The sequence below is a fragment of the Moschus berezovskii genome, chromosome 23, assembly GCF_049115385.1.
Source record: "Moschus berezovskii isolate FMDL1 chromosome 23, NW_MosBer_1.0, whole genome shotgun sequence".
Taxonomy (NCBI): Eukaryota; Metazoa; Chordata; class Mammalia; order Artiodactyla; family Moschidae; genus Moschus; species Moschus berezovskii.
In genome coordinates, this window is record NC_142482.1 from 22,986,249 (window position 1) to 23,002,936 (window position 16,688).

A 16,688-nucleotide genomic window follows, 5' to 3' on the forward strand; every position below is an offset into this window, starting at 1 on the left:
TCGCTGGCTCATGACCACTCAGAGCTTGCTTTGGATCAGCGATATTGGAGATCACACCTTTCCAGCCAGCTCCTTTGAGGGCCTGATAGTCTTTCTTCCCCGCCTTTCTGAGAAGCGGTCTACTGGGAAGAATGGGCTTATGGGCTGGGTGAATGGGCAGGTTGCTTGACTTCAGGAATAACAATGGTGTCTTCGTCATGGGATTGCCCCCCGGGCAGGGGGAGGGTTACAGGAGGATATTCATGTAAACTGCTAGCACACGGTAAGTGCTTAGCCTCAACAGTGGCTCTTGTTTATAATCACATCAGGACTTCTGCTTTGCCACCAAGCCAGGCCTTCTTAAAAAAAAGGTGGGCTTTCAGTTCTTGGGGCTCCCACAGTGTGTCCTCAAAGAAGTTTGGAGGGCTTCCATGGTCCAGCATTGGCAAGAAGCTGGGGTCACCTGTCGGGTCTTGGTCTGGGTCAGATGTTGAGTTGCCCAGCAGAGCCCCAAGGAAGCAGGACACCGAGGACGTTGGCTGGGAGGGTTGAGGAAATGAATTTCCACCTGGCGGGCCCCCGAGGGAGGGCAAGCCACATTCTCTGCATGTGCTCCTTGCATTGGTGGGGCAGGGAGGGGTGCAGGGGGCGTGTGCCTGGAGGGGTAGAAAGGAGTGGGGCATGGGAAAGGGCCTGCAAAACCCGGGTCCGGTTTTCTCTTCTGGAATGTCCACCCGTGGACCCGAGCTGGGAAAGCCCCTGACGTGGGACCTCTCTTCCCGTAACACCTGGCTCTGCACCGCGGGGTTGGGACACTCCAGCTTCTTAGAAAGAAACTGACAGCCCTTAGGAGAAACTCCCCCACTTCCCCTTCCTGAAGAGGAACTTGGAGTTGCCCTGACAGGAAAGTCTTGGTGGGGTTTCTCGGAAGCTGCCGCCACTGCTCTACTGAGGAAAACCGCAGGCCCGGGGCCAGGCCAGGGGCCCGGCCGGTGGAGAGCCGGCCATTGACAAAGCCGTGGCCCAGCTGAATTGGGACGCCGCCAAGGTTTTCTCTTCAGCTCCACCTGCCACCTCCTCTCTGGGGAGGCCTCACGCCGCTCCCCTCCCCTCAGCCGCCCCCTTCCGGCCGGCCTCAGCTCTCTACCCCAGACCCCTGCTGTGTCAGAGCCGGTGTCCCCTACTGTAAATGTGTTCTCCACCCATCACGACGCGGCCATCCAGTCACCATCCGTGCCGAGAGGCACCGACCCTCTAGTAGGGGCAGCTGGGGGCCCTGAGGGGGCACAGAGAGCTATGTTGTAGAATAGCTCTCACCCTCTGAGCTGTCTCGGGCGGCCTGGTGAGTGGAAAATGGGCATCTTCTGGGCACATAGCGCTGCCTGCCTTAACAGTGGCTGCTGTTTGCTTCATTTCTAGAGTGGACACAGGCTTCTCTCTGGAGACTGGGGCGGGAGTGCGCCTCTCCCCTTCGCAGACACATCGGAGGGCTGCCGCTGCAGAGAGAAGAGGCCGTACCCAGGGACAAAGCGCATGCAAGGCCCCCAGCCCTAGGAGGGGCTGAGAGACCCTCAGGGCCAATGCTCTGGTACAGACGTGTCAGTAGCTATGGCGCCGGAATCTGGCCAGGCTGTTCCCTGGCTGGAAGCTTTCCATGGCTCCCCACTGCCTGCAGGGACGAAGTCCAGACTCTGTGGCCCGTGTGTAAGTCCCTCCGCCCAGGGTCTCAACTCTCCCCTCCAGCTCCTCCTCTGGGCTTCGCTGTATTTGACCTCTGTCTCCTTCACCCAGCCATCTCCCGCTCACACGCTTTGACCCAGCAGGGCCTGGATCTCTTGGGCAACTTGTCCCTGCCCCCTACTCCAGTCTGGATGGATTAGGGGTGCCTCTGCGACCTTGCCAGGCACATCCCTCCTGGGATCCTTACCTACATCACCTAGTTACCGCCTGGTCTCTTGATCATCACCCAGCCAGGGATAGCAACTCTGGGCTTGGCATGTCTGGAAGAACGTTTGGTAAAGGAAGAAATGAGTTCATGAGTGAATTAAGTGCTATCTGCCAGGCCGTGTGGCAGAGAACCCCACATGCCCACAGGCCCAGACATCCACGTGTGGATGTGTCCGCCCCCATGCAGTGGGAGGAGACACGTGCTTGTTTGTCATGGTGTCCCTGTTGAGTGTGCGTGTGTGTGGGTCCCTGCATTAATCAGCTGGCATCGCTGCTGATGTCCTTCTGGCCAGCAGGTGGCGCTACGCCCCTCCACGCAGCGTGTGTCCATCCTGATTGCCACGGGCTGTCATCCCCGGAGGAAGCATCCCCGGAGGGAGCCTGCCTCCCTCATCCTACAGGGGGCCAGGCCCGCTGGGTCTCCTGGGGAATCAGTCTTGGTCTACCGATTGAGCAGCCAGGGCTCTGATGCCACAGTGTGAGAACTCCGGTTCAACCCATGTCCATGGGATGATGAATGCCCAGCGCCAAACTGGACCCCACAGGAGAGCCTGAAGTCCAGGCAGCTGTGAAGCACAAAGGTTGAAATAAAAATGTGAGCTCAAAAAAAAAAAATAATAAAGTATGGTCTCAGAGTCCCAGCTCTTAAGTGAAAATCATGGCAATGTGTAAAGGTGACAGAATTGAGGTAAACCAAGGACCATGGCGGGGCTGTATCATACTCTCAAACTGTAGCCCTGAAGGGCTTGTTAAAACACGGATTCCTGGGCTTCATGTGCCAGAGTCTCAGATTCAGAGGGTCTGGGGTGGGGCCTGTGAATCTGTATTTCTAACAAGTTCCTGGGTGGGTGCTGATACCCTGGTATGGGGACCACATTTTGAGAACCCCTGGGTACATACTTAGGGGAGACACAAGGTTATAAATGCAGCAGGCTTCTGGTGAGATGTGATGGAAGCAGAGGTGACGGAGGGGCAAACTCCAGGAGCTACAGGGCCAAGGAAAGGGGACAGACCCCCGCGGCCTGGGCAGTAGGAAGGAGAGTGGACCTGGCTGTGCTCACTCCCACCACCATTCTCAGTTCTGCCCCTGGGCAGTCGCGCTGGAGGAAGTGAGCCCAGGGGCCGGCTGTCCGGTTGGCGGGGCACCAGGCTTGCTTCACTCCACGTGGCTGCTGCCTTTCCCCGAAAGGGATGGGTCAGTTGGTTCCCTGCTCCGGGTCTGGCCTCTGTTGTGCTTCCTCAGCTTCTGGGAACTCACATTTCCTTTCTGTTTCTTTTTTTGATACTGCTTTCAAATCCAATTATCATGAAGGCAAAGCATGTCCACCTTAGAACATCCATACAAAGCAGAAAAGTGTAAAGAAGAAAGCGAAGTTTCTTCTCCCATGGAAGCTCCAGTCACTCAGAGGTAATCCCCATCTACTTCCTTCCTTGTACAGGTGTCTCCTGCACAATATTCTGTCCACTTGATATTGTAGCGTGAGTGTTGTCCTTTGATGTGAACATCCTTAGGAAACATGAATTTAAGGGCAGCACAAGTGCACAGGTGAAGCTCTTGATATAGTAACCGTGACCAGCGTTTCAGATGACTTCTCCAGGGGAACTTCCCAAAGGGACTCGCTGGGTCAAAGGGCATGAAAATTTTAAGACTCTTGATACATATGAACCACGTGCTTCCCAAAAACATTGTGCAGGTTGGTGGCCCAGGGTGGGAGGGGAATGATAGCTGCTGGGCCCAGTTCACAATGTTTGAAATGAAATGAGGAGGCCCATGCAGCCACACGGTGGGATGAAGAAGGGCCTGGCACTGTCCAGCCTCCACAGCTGCCTGGGCAGTGCCATGCCCCAGGCCATGCTTCCGGTGGAGGGTGTGGCACCTCTGATGGAACCTGACTTGGGCAGAGAGGCCCTCCTGTCCTGGAGCCAGTGTGGGACTAGTTTCAGAACATCAGAAATGACCACTTCTGGGACTTCCTTGGTGGTCCAGTAGTTAAGACTCTGTACTCCCAGTGCATGGGGCCTGGGTTCAATCACTGGTCAGGGAATTAGATCCCACATGCTGCACAGCTTGACCTTAACCACCACCAACCTGGCCCATCTCCGCCCGGATGGTCTCGGTAGCCCCTCATTGTCTCCCTGTCCCCATCCATCCCTTGCCGCGTTAGTCTGTCTCCATAGCAGCCAGAGAGATCCTTTTAAAACCTAAGTCAAGTTGGGTCACTCTTCAGCTCTAAACCCTCCAATGGCTCCCATCTCACTCAGGGTTAAAAGCAAAGCCCTCACAATGGCCTCCAAGGCCTTTAGGATTGGTGCCTCCGCTACTCCCATTACCTCTCTGACCTCACTTCCCACACTCCCTCCCTTATCTGCTCAGCTGCCCGATGCTCCTCAGAACAACCCAACATACTCCTGCCTCAGGGCCTTTGCACTGCCGTTCCCTCTGCCTCAGCTATCCACAGGCCTCCTCTGCTCAAATGTCGTTTCAGAGACAACCACAGGCAAATATGACCTATTCTGGAAAGCCCCTCCCTGACCACTGTGTTGGTTCCCTCACCCTGTGTGACGCTCCCTCAGGGCACTGCTCACTTTCCCGACTATCTGCCTTCCTACTGAAGGGAGACCTCGACAAGGACAGTCCTCTTTGTCCATTTTGTTCTGTCTGGTTTTCTGTGAACCTGTTGAACGCACAACTTTTTTTTTTTTTAAGTGGGAAGGCATGGGAAACTCCCCCAACCAGGGATTGAATCCATGCTCTCTGCAATGGAAGCGTGGAATCTTAACCACTAGACTACCAGAAAAATCCTGAATGGACAACTGGCTGAAAGATTTCAGCAGCTGGGTACGCGTGTGGTTTCTCCCCTTGATCGTACCTTTCCACTTCTAAGTCACCAGCTTGTGGACAGCACCCGGTCCATACCAAGCACCTGTGCAGTTTTTATGTACAGATGAGCGCATGATGGAGGAGAACTCGAGGTGAGGCACAGGAGACCGCTGCACCGAGGCTGGAAAACTGGGACTCGAGATGAGCCCCTGCCACTCATAATCACACAGGCCTTGGGCAAGTCCCCTCACCTCTTTGAACCTTGGTTTTGTCATCCATAAAATGGGTATGATGATACCTGTGCTGCCAGCATCACAGGGTTTGTGGTGAGGATTAAATGACAAATGTAGGTCAGCAAAGCCCAAGGACAGCCCTGCTCAAGCTGTAGCTCCTCTCTGAGGCTCTGCCCAACACCCCTCACCCCACCAGCCACTCCCTGCTCCAAGTGCCTGCGGAGCCCTGCGTAGGTATGTGGGTGTCTGAGAGCCGTGCTGGTGTATTTACTAAGACTGTGCACCCTTGAGACGGGGCCAGGCCTCACCATCCCTGCATCCATCGGCAGGGCACTGTGCCTGGCAGCTGGGCAGTGCCCCTTGGACATCTGATGACTGGCCAACAAATATATTCATTGAAAGTGATAGACAAGTTACTGTGGTATGAATAAATAAGGGTGGGGATTTCAGACCCAGACAGAGGGCTGGGGTGAGGCCACCCAGCTAGGGGCTCTCTGGGTTCTGGGCAGAGGGCCCGCAGGGATACCAAGTACCCCAGCTGAAGAGGAAACGTGGGAGGGAACCAGACTCGGTGACACTGGGAGACGGCCTGGCCAGCATCCTCACCAGAGATCTGCCTCATTGAGAGGCTCTTCTGGGCTTCGGGGCAGAGGCCTGGCTACCCACCTGCATTCCTTGCTCTGTGTACCCATGATCTCATGCTGGCCTTGAGGGCCGCCCACGGGCTAGAAGGCTTTGCCCCACTCTGCAGATGAAGAAACCGAGGCTCATGGAACTCAATGGCCCGACCCGGGGCAGGGAGTCATTTCACCTGGGTTCAGGCAGGCACCCTGGTGGAATTCGGTCATGGAGACCATGCCACACTATTCAGTTGGGTTTTAAAAGCCTCATTGATCCTATGCCCCTACTCAATAAACTCTGGTCAACCGACTCTCCCTAGGGCTGCCCAGGGTGGGTCCTGGGGTTTGCCAGGCCCGGCAGCCTTCCCTCTGCAGACTGGATGACCCAGACAGACTTAGCTGACAAACAGGCCCTACCCGGGAGGGGCGTGGGATGCAGCGAGCGAAACTCCTTTTAGGAAGGACATCTCAAAGCCAAGGTTGAGAAACCAGTGTCTCGCCAAGGCCTGGGGGGGTGGGGGGGGAGAGCCCAGGTGAGCCGACTCAGTCCTCAGGAATGGGTGGGGTCTCAAGGCGGGTGGGGGCGGGCACTTCCTCCCGCCCCAGCCCAGGGTCTTGTTCAGTCCTTATTGAGGAGTTTCCTGGCGACAGGTAGTGACCTGTCGGCTGCCCGTGTGGGAAGCAGCTTGGCGTGGCCCTCAGCATCTCATTAGCCGTGATTCACCCAGGACTCACCTGCTGTCAGGGACCTGTCCCACTGCCCGCCAGAACCAGCCTGGCCGGCACCCTTGGAGAAGCCCAGACCCCATTCCTGCAGCAGTCCAGCCTCCACGGCAGCCGGGGCCAAACCTACCTGGCACACAGTCACTACTCAGAATTCATTTGTTCAACCAACAAATATTTACTTATTTGCACACCTACTGTATGCCAGGCACTGTTGCGAGTGCTGAGGACACCGAGTGAACCAGGCAGTCCCAAATCCTTGCCCTCCTGGAGCTCACTTCTCATGGGAAAAGACAGACAGTAAACAAATAAGTGAATCATACAAGCTCTTGAAGATGGTGAGTGCTGCGGAGAAAAAGGAGGGAAGAGCATGATACGAGTTGCAATTTTAAATAGTATATTAGGATGCACTGCTCTGAGAGGTGATATCTGAACAAAATCTGATGAAGATGAAGATGTACAAATAAGGGAGGGGAAAGGTGTACTCGAAACAGCAAGCACAAAGGCTGTGGGGCAGGGATGCAGGGTGGGGGCCGTGTTTGAGGACTGGCAAGGAGACGGGCCGGAGAAGGCGATAGCACCCCACTCCAGTCCTCTTGCCTGGAAAATCCCATGGGCGGAGGAGCCTGGTAGGCTGCAGTCCACGGGGTCGCTAAGAGTCGGACATGACTGAGCGACTTCACTTTCACTTTTCACTTTCATGCATTGGAGAAGGAAATGGCAACCCACTCCAGTGTTCTTGCCTGGAGAATCCCAGTGATGGGGGAGCCTGGTGGGCTTCCGTCTATGGGGTCGCACAGAGTCGGACACGACTGAAGCGACTTAGCAGCAGCAGCAGCAGCAGCAAGGAAACGGGGGTAGCTGAAACAGAGCTGGCAGAGAAGACAGTAGAAGACGGGGTTCAATGCTAGGGGGGCAGGTCATCCAGTCTGCGCAGGGTCTCACAGGCCTTTGTATGAACTTTGGCTTTTACTCAGCTGAATTCTGTTAAAAATTCTCCAAAATCTCCCCCCCACCCCAATTTGAGCCCAAGATAAGTTTTCCAGGCTTTTGCCTGGCTCAAGAGGCCAGAGAGCTAAGTCAAGGGTCAGGGTTATTTTCACCAGGGAGGGTCTGGAAGAACGAGTTTGCTGATGAGAATGTCACTGCCTGTGGAGGATGGGGGAAAAGGAAGATGCCTGTCTGAGAATCAAGTAGCTACTGCAGAGAGATACCGTGGGGAGAGGAGGAGAAGAGAGCGGAGGCTAAAAAGGAAAGGTGTTGGCAGTTAGAGACAGCCTTGCCAGCCACTCCAAGCCTAACCCTCTAGACTCACCTGGGACACACCCCACTGATACTCTGCTCCAACCTCTCTGTCAGCCCTGGCCCACTGTACCGGCTGTTCCCTCTGCCTGGGAATCCTTGCTGTTCCTTGCCTGGTGAACTCCCACTCAACCTCCACGAAGGGGTCGCTGAGTCCCCAAAGCAGGTGCTCCTCCCACCAGCCCCGCGCTTCACTCCCACTCCAGCAGCATTTTCACACTGAGTCATACCTGCCCACTGAGGAGTCTCGCTTCTCCGTGGCTGCGGACCACGCTGGGGGTTGCTCACCTTTCCATCCTCTGAGCCGGGCACAGAGTAGGTGCTGAAACAGCGAAACGAGTGAGGAATCGCTTGCTGGCGTTTGGAACAGCGACAAGACCAGATTCACATGTTAAGAAGATGACTGTCTCAGTGTGTGTGTCCGTGTGTGTGGAGGTGTGGGGGAAAGATCGGAGGAGGGTGACAGCTAAGAGTCTACTGCAGTAGTCCAAGCAGGGGCAAGAGAGAGGCAAGGAAGGACAGAACCAGGGTGCCAGCTGCTGGGAGTGAGAGGAGGAGCAGATTTTAGAAGGGGCATCAACACTGGCCCTGGGGGCGACGAGGAAGAGGGAGCAGAGGGTGGGGTCCAACTTTCCCTTTTGTGTTGTGCGTCCTTCCTTCTGTCCTGCGGGTGGATAGACAGAAACCACTTCTCAGACACAATACAGCACGGTGGTTAGAGCCCTGGCTTTGAAGCCTGAATCTGGGTTCATATCCCATTCCCGCCACGTACTCGCTCTGTGGCATCAGGCAGGTTTACTCAACTTCTCTGTTCCTCGGTAAGGCTGTAAGGCAAGGATGACAACTGAGAATCCGTTACTGCATTTCATTGATTCTAACGTTCCCGTTTTAACATTTCTGAAAGTGAGTCTTAAAATCAATGGCATGTCATGGATTAATTGGCAGTATTCTATAGTGGTACATCATACATGGCATATCTGAAGACTGATGGAGCCTCAGATTTGATGAACCACAAAAATTACAGAGAGACTGGTACCTGGCGTGCCATAAGGGCTGAATAAATGTTAGCTATTATTACTGTCATTACTTGGTTTCGGGAGTACTGTTCGTCATACAAAGTAACAGATGCCGCATCAGAATAAAGAGACAAATATAATCTGGAGCTAAAAGAGAAAAGGAGCTAATTCATAAATAGCTATAAAGGTGAAAGAAATCTTAGTAATTTCCCCTCCAGAAAAACACCCAAAGCGTAATGCTTCCTCTGAAAGATCCCGCAGAATTCTGCCAAAGTTCCAGAGAAAACTTCAGAAATTCCTCCTTTACAATGGGAGAACAGAACTCCTGGCTCCCTGACCGGCAGGGGGAACCAGGGCCTGTCCCCAGATGACTTCGGGGGTGTTCCCTGTGTCCTTTCGAATTTCCCTGAGTCACCATTACTCACTGCCCACAATCAGGACTCTGCTACCTTCTGACGAGGAGGCCAATGCCCCGGGATTAAGGGGCACCCTCAGACAGAAGTGTGATTGTGGAATGCTCAGCACGGGCTGTCACCCGTGCCCGGCTCAGAAGAGCAGGGTGACCCTTGCCGTCGTCTTATTTTTGGCCTCTCGAGTTGTGTTCCTGCCTACTGACTTGGCAAATCCTGGGCGACTCGCCTTGTTTTCTCTCCTCACTTAAATACATGTCTGGAAAAAGCCTCCGCCCCCACAGACCCTGCTGTGTGTGGAAATGGTGACAGGCCCGGAGGAGGAGGAGGAGACACTGGGTGGCTGGTTCACGGAGCCTCCCCCTGGATGAGGCAGGGAAAGCGGGGAGAAGAGTTGGCCCAGGCCGGCGCCCCGAGGCCCAGCTGCTCAGGTCAGCGACGCTCCCAGGGACGGTCCCGCGTCCCTTCGGGCTCAGCCAGGGCCCCCACCCACCCCAGCTCTTATCCTCTCCTGCTCTGTCTGTAACGACAAGAGACCATCTCAGCCGCCTTCCGCCGTGTGAGGCTCATTCAAAAGTCCCCGGTGACAGGAGACTGGTTTGCGCCTGGGGTTGGGAAGCAGTGGGCATGAAAACTCAGGAACCTGACGACAGGCAGGCGTTGTGCACGCGCTAGACATCAAGAGGGTGCTGGGTGGAGGTAGTTCTGCAGCCCGCAGCCGGGGCCAGCTCTCAGCCGGCAGGCAGGCAAGGACGAAGGTGGCCGGGACACTCTACCAGGGGGAATGAGGGACTGAGCAGTCAGCGGTGGGTCTGTTGGGAGACCCACCCCTTTAAACAGGACAACTGACCCTGCTCCTGGCCCTGGACATCAGGTCAGCATTCTTCCAGTGTCACAGTTTGATGGCATCTTCATTCCAGAACATGCAATCTCCTGCAGACCTTTCCAATCACGAGTTCCACTGAGTGTCTTCTCTAGGCTGGAGTAAACACCAGGACGGTTTCAAAGCCTCGGGACACCCCATCCCACCCCTCCCATTTGCACCGGGAGGATGGAACTGACAAAGGCATGTTGTTGAATAAAGGTACTGTGTGATACCTGGGGAGGCAGGCGTTGTCATTTATCATCCCCATTTTAAAGATGAGCAGGGTGAGGCCCTGGAAGGTTGACAGTCTTGCCTGGGTTCCAGCAATTAGCAAGTAGCAGGTCTGGGCTTTTAACCAAGCTGTATCAGTTCCCAGGAACCTTCACTCTTGACCTCTGTATCACACTGCATGCTTAGAAGGTGCTTGACAAAGCCCCTGTTACAAAGGATGGTGTTGGGGTGGGGGGCTTAATAAACAGTAGCTACTGTGACAAATAGTACTGATCTCATAATAAGTCACTGAGATCCTTTCTTGTTCCCATTTTACAGATGAAACTGAGGCTCAGAGAGGCTTCATAACTTGCTCAAGACCACACAGAATGTGACGGAGCCTGGTTGAGTTTGGACCCCAGGCTCCTCTGACTTCACAAGCCACGGTCTAGCCAGGGCACTCACTGTCTCTTGGGGGAGGACCAGCTTCCTTGCTTAGCTGCGCCCCCCACAGACTGAGGTTCTCTCTCTGCAGGGAACCGTGGCTGGAATCTCCTCTTGGTCATCTCCCTCTCCTGGGCATCACCTGGGCTTCTGACGTAGCTTCCCAAGTGCGGGCATCTCTTTGATCTGAGCAGCTCCCCATGTAAGCTACCTCTCTACTTGTCTCTGTAAGTAACTCAAGGCCCTGCCCCCGAAGCTCATCAGATAAAGCCAGAAAGCCCTGGCTTTGAACTTCTCAACAAGAATTTCTCCACTAAAGGGAATCTCGGGAGACATGTCAGGAGCAAGATAACAGTGGTGAGAGGTCACTGGCAAGGATGACAAGGACCGCACAAAGGGACCTGGCCCCCGGGAGGGTCACTTGTTTCCTTGATGGCATCTTTGGAGCCAAAACAAACAGTAGTAGACTCAGCCAGCCTTTGCAGCGTGCGTGTACACACACACCCCAACCCCCCTGCCCCAGTCACAGGCTATGGTGGACAGCTCTCAGCAGGTCAAAAGTACTGGCATTCCTGCCCCACTTGCTTGCTTCTCCAAGAGAAACCACACTCCTTTCACCAAGCGCTGGGTCAATCCTGCAATCAGACTCATTTGCAGAACTGCTGGACTGATGAGAAGAAATGATAATAATTTTGCAAAGAGAGACCTTGTTTACTTCAGACCCATTAGGATGGCTACTTAAAAAAAAATATATATATATATAAAAGACAAAAGGTGTTGGCAAGGATGTGGAGAAATTGGAAGCATTGTATACCATTGTTGGGATTTTGGAATGATACATCTGCTATGGGAAGTAGTATATAACTTCCTCAAAAAAATAAAATTACCTTATGATCCAGCAATCCCACTTTGGGTGTATACACATCCAAAAGAACTGAATGCAGGGCCTCAAAGAGATATTTGCACACCCTTGTTCATTGTAGTGTTGTCTACAATTCCACCAAGGGGTGGAAGCAACCCAATGTCCCTTGAGGATAAATGGATAAACGAAACATGGTATATACTTACTATGGAATATTACTCAGCTTTCGAAAGGTAGGAACTCCTGTCACATGCCACAACAAAGACGACACTCAAAGACATTATGAGAAATAAAATAAGCCAGACACAAAAGGACAAAAAGTCTGTTATTCCACTTATGGGAGGTATTTAAAGTGGTCAAGTTCATAGAAACAGAAAGTAGAATGGTGGTTACCAGGCACAAGGCAAAGGGGGAAATGGGGAATTGTTGTTTAATAGGTATGGAGTTTCAGTTTTGCAAGGTTAAAAAGTTCTAGAACTTGCACACACAGCAATGTGAGTATACTTATCCCTACTGAACTGTAGGATTAAAAGCGGTTAAGATGATATGTGCCTTTTTGCAATAATTAAAAACAAATTTTTAAAGGAAGGGATGGAATTCCTCAGCAGTCCAGTGGTTAGGACTCCATGCTTTCACGGTTCAGTCCCTGGTCGGGCAACTGAGCTTCCACAAACTTCGCAGCGCAGCCAAATAAACTAACAAATAAAAGCAGGGGGGACCTTGTTGATTTCCTCATTTTGGAGGGATTTGTAACATTGACCAAGATAAGCACTTTATGCGTATCGTTTCCTTTCGCCCTCACCACAGCTTAACTGGGGTAGACATCACTATTCCTTGTTTTCAGACTGGGAAATTGATGCCCAGTGAAAGAAACCCACAGTCTCAGGGAACTCAGGGAGGGCAGGAGCCCCCGTCTGCAGTCAGACTTGTCTTCCTCCAAACTGGAGGTCTTGCCTTTGCCCTCATCTCCCTGGGGGCTGGCTGTTCTCCTTATTCGAGCTCCCAGTCGTTGACAGAAAGCAAGCAAACCTCTAACATTCAGCGTTCCATTGCCCCAAACTGAGCACAAGGTCTTCGGTGAGGAGCCCGATGCATCTTCTATTTCTTGACTTGCCAGATGGATTAAGCCGAGTGCTAAGCACACGTAGTTAGTGGGGAAAAAAACACTTGAGAACTAGTGGATTTTGTTAAACCTCTCTAAGGGCTAGATAAAGGGACAAGGAACACGTGGAGCCGTTAGTGAGAGACTGTTAGCGCGAAGCTTAGCGGGTGACCATTAGTTCGTGACCGTTAGCGTGGCGGTTGGGGCCCTGCTCGGTCGGTGGCCAGCCTCAAGCTGGTCCTCTGGGCGGAGAGTGCAGAGAAAGGTGGACAGTGACCTTCTGCCCAGGGCTCCAGGCCCACCTTCCTCGGGCTGGCTGGTGAGCTGGGGGCCTGGGCACGGCTGCAGGCTGTGTCCTGCTGAGCTCCGGGGCCCTCGCCATGGCCGCCCACTGGCCCGGCCTAGGCCTTGAAGCAGCAGTGAACGTTTCTTCTCACCCGCAGCATGAGGCTGTGTGGAGCAGAGAAACGTCCAGAGCTGTGGTCACATCCGGTGTCGCTCGGGGTGAGTCCCTTTAGCTTGCTTGGGCTGGGAATTCTCTCCACTCGCTTCCCTTGTGTGCTGAAAGCTGGGCCACTCAGTGTGGAGGTCTCTGGGAGTGAAAGTGGAATAGCAGACTACCCTTCCTGATTGTCTGTCAGTGTGGGCTGTAGTATCTGTTATTTGTGTTTTTGAGTGCATCATTTGGGGGTAAGCTTTTTAAAATAATTTTTTTTTATGTTTATTTATTTGACTGTGTTGGGTCTTAGTTGCAGCATGCAGGATCTTCCTTGGAGCATGAAGGATCTCTCCACCGGCTCTCTAGTTGTGGCTCTTGGGTTCAGTAATTGCAGGCTTAGTTGCCCCTCAACATGTGGGATCCTGGTTCCCTAACCAAGGATCAAATCCACATCCCCTGCATTGAAAGGTGGATTTTTAACCATGGGACCATCAGGGAAGTCCCTGGGGTGAGCCTGTGACCCCACAGGTTGGTGCTTCTGTCCGTGGGGCTATACTAGTTACCTGTATGCTGTATGTGTGTGGATCAGTACTTGCATTGCCTAGCTGAGACATCTCTGGTGAAAAATGGAGCTTGAGCTCATGTGTAATGATACCAGGTATCCTTCCCTATTTGTGTCAGGTTTCACCTGTGCTGGAGCGCTGGATGGGATTTTCCCTTTGCAAAGCTCCCTTTTTGGTGCTAGGGAAATGTGATCCTTCGAGACACTTTTTGTGCCTTGGTTTGGTTGATATTTGATGACACCTGCCATGATAATCAGACCTCTTTCCATCTGATAGTTGTTCTAGTGTGTATTTTGCAAAACTAGATCTTTAGTATGATCCTAGAGAGAAAAAGCTTTGTTTTGTTTTGTTTTTTAAAAATGGAGAAAGAAAGAAGGTGTGTTTTTTTTTTAAATGTAGATTTTTTTTTAAGGTCTTTATTGAATTTGTTACAATATTGCTTTAGTTTTATGCTTTGGTTTTTCAGCAGTGAGGCGTGTGGATCTCAGCTCCCCAACCAGGGATTGAACCCATGCTCTCTGCACTGGAAAGTGATGTCCCAACCACTGGACCACCAGGGGAATCCCCAGGAAGATTTGTTGAAATACTGCCTGGTTGCTATATTCTTTAGACTCTGGTTCTTTTCACATATGCAATTAGACAAAGCTGGCTTGATGGAATACTTTCTTCAGAATTCTGACCCTGAGAAAATAGAAATATTTCTAGGAGAAATCTTGAAGTTAGCTAAGTAAATTTAACTTATTTCAACTGTTAGTTTTGGTTTTGCATTTGCCAGGTGAATGGCCATGACACACGGCCATGATTCCCTATCTTTCCATTTGCGTTTTGCTTGTTGTTTAAAAAGAAGGGTACTTGTTTGAAAAAGTTGACAAAATTGTTAGACTTCACCTTTTTCTTTTTTGTCCTGCAGGAATTAGATTCTGTTCTTTGTGTGTATGTCTTTGTGTGTTTGTCTTATCTGCAAGTGTGCTGGCTACGCGAAACTCAAATTTGTTTCTCGAGTGCAGCCCCTTGAGGTCCTTTCTTCAAACTGAACCACTTTCAGTTGCAATATTGCTGAGTTAACTTGTAAATAAGCTCTATTTGATTGACTTAAAAGTACGCACTTATAAATTAAAGGCTTCCTAATATTTACAAAATGGGCCAAAATGAATTTCAGGTCCTCATGATTCTGGAAATATTCAGTACTGAATTGATATCTGCTTTTGGAGTTAGCTTAAGCTTGTTGGTTTGTTAAGTGTAATACTTCTGCTGTACCTAGGTATCAGTTCAGTCTCTCAGTTGTGTCTGACTCTTTGCATGGACTGCAACACGCCAGGCCTCCCTGTCTATCACCAACTCCCGGAGCTTACTCAGACTCATGGCCATCGAGTAGGTGATGCTGTCCAACCATCTCATCCTCTGTCACTGCCTTCTGCCCGCAATCTTTCCCAGAATCAGGGTCTTTTCAAATGAGTCAGCTCTTCCCATCAGGTGGCCAAAGTATTGGAGTTTCAGCTTTAGCGTCAGTCCTTCCAATGAATATTCAGGACTGATTTCCTTTAGGATTGACTAGTTGGATCTCCTTGCTATTCAAGGGACTTTCAAGAGTCTTCTCCAACACCACAGTTCGAAAGCATCAATTCTTTGGCACTTAGCTTTACAGTCCAACTCTCACATCCATACATGACTACTGGAAAAACCATAGCTTTGACTAGACGAACTTTTGTCAGCAAAGTAGTATCTCTACTTTTTAATATGCTATCTAGGTTGGTCATAGCTTTTCTTCCAAGGAGCAAGTCTCTTTTAATTTCATAGCTGCAGTCTCCATCTGCAGTGATTTTAGAGCTCAAGAAAATAAAGTCTGTCACTGTTTCCATTGTTTCCTCATCTATTTGCCATGCAGTGATGGGATCGGATGCCATGAATTTAGTTTTCTGAATGATGAGTTTTAAGCCAGTTTTTTCACTCTCCTCTTTCACCTTCATCAAGAGGCTCTTTAGTTCCTCTTTGCTTTCTGCCATAAGGGTGGTGTCATCTGCATATTTAAGGGTATTGATATTTCTTCCGGCAGTCTTGTATATTAGAGATCAACTCAGACTTTATATGTGTTGCAAATTAGTCAGCAAGGGAAAATAACTTGATATGATAAAACTTTATATCTACCTACCTACCTGCCTGTCCAGATTTTGGTAACTTGAAACCGAACTAAGTTAAATGGCAGGAATTCAGTGACTATCTGGGTTATTTCAAATAGAATAAGGGAATTCCCTGACAGTCCAGTGGTTAGGACTCTGCTCTTCCAGGGCAGGGAGCACAAGTTTGATCTCTGCTCAAAAAACTAAGATCCTTCATGTTGCATGGCACAGCCAAAAAAAAAAAAAAGGATAAAATATTGGAACATTGGTTGCTAGGCAAATCTAAGTTTACCTACCTTTGCATTTTGAGGAGAGGAAAACTAAAGCATAAGTTTCCAAGCAGAAAATGCTGGTATGACAAACAGTTATTTATATGTTTTGAGTTAAAAAAGGAGTTTTATGTATGCTCAGGCTGAGATTAGATTAAATTTAGGTAAATGGATTTTGTTATTAAAACTAGGTAGTACAAGGCTAGATTTGGTTCCTCTCTGCTAAGAGAACAAGTTTACTTAGAATACTACATTTGATAACAGATTATATGAACTTCCTTACCTTTAAGTAATCTGTATTTGCTTTTGAGATCTCTTCTCACTTTGGATAAGAAATAAATATTGTCTTACAGTGACCTATGATCTTATTTGACCAAGTATTTTGAAATTTTTGACAACTGTTTCAAATATCAAATTTTAATTATATTTCTTTTAACTTCCAGCTGACTTTGGGATGCTTTAGAGGACCCCTTAGGCATCTCAGAGAGGAATATTTAACTTGTATTATTTGGTATGGTGAATTACATAGGGAAGCGTTGTCAAATGAGTGATAAATCTCAGATTATATGCCATGGATAAATTCTACTTCTATTGATATTCTAGAAATTACATAAAGTTTCTGAAATACGGATATGTCATGGTATAATTATCAGCCATAATTCTGGTTAAATCACAGGTACTTGATTAAGCTTCTTTGTCAACACATTGTGATCTTTAATTTGCCTTTTTAAGTTATTGTGCGTGTGTGCATGCTAAGTTCCTTTAG

At 50.5% G+C, this 16,688-nt stretch overlaps 1 long non-coding RNA gene across 2 annotated transcripts; it reads left to right on the top strand.

Annotated features, from left to right (window-relative positions):
• The first annotated feature begins 290 nt into the window (after window positions 1-290).
• Window positions 291-11,925, top strand: LOC129543764 (uncharacterized). Of its 2 annotated transcripts, XR_016036053.1 has the most exons (5): window positions 291-1,321; window positions 1,399-2,521; window positions 3,239-3,334; window positions 9,972-10,135; window positions 10,662-11,925. It is a non-coding gene; the product is annotated as an uncharacterized LOC129543764 (long non-coding RNA). The 2 variants fall into 2 exon arrangements; XR_016036054.1 differs by lacking the exon at window positions 10,662-11,925 and adding an exon at window positions 10,466-10,593 and having other exon boundaries at window positions 291-2,521.
• The last annotated feature ends 4,763 nt before the right edge of the window (window positions 11,926-16,688 follow it).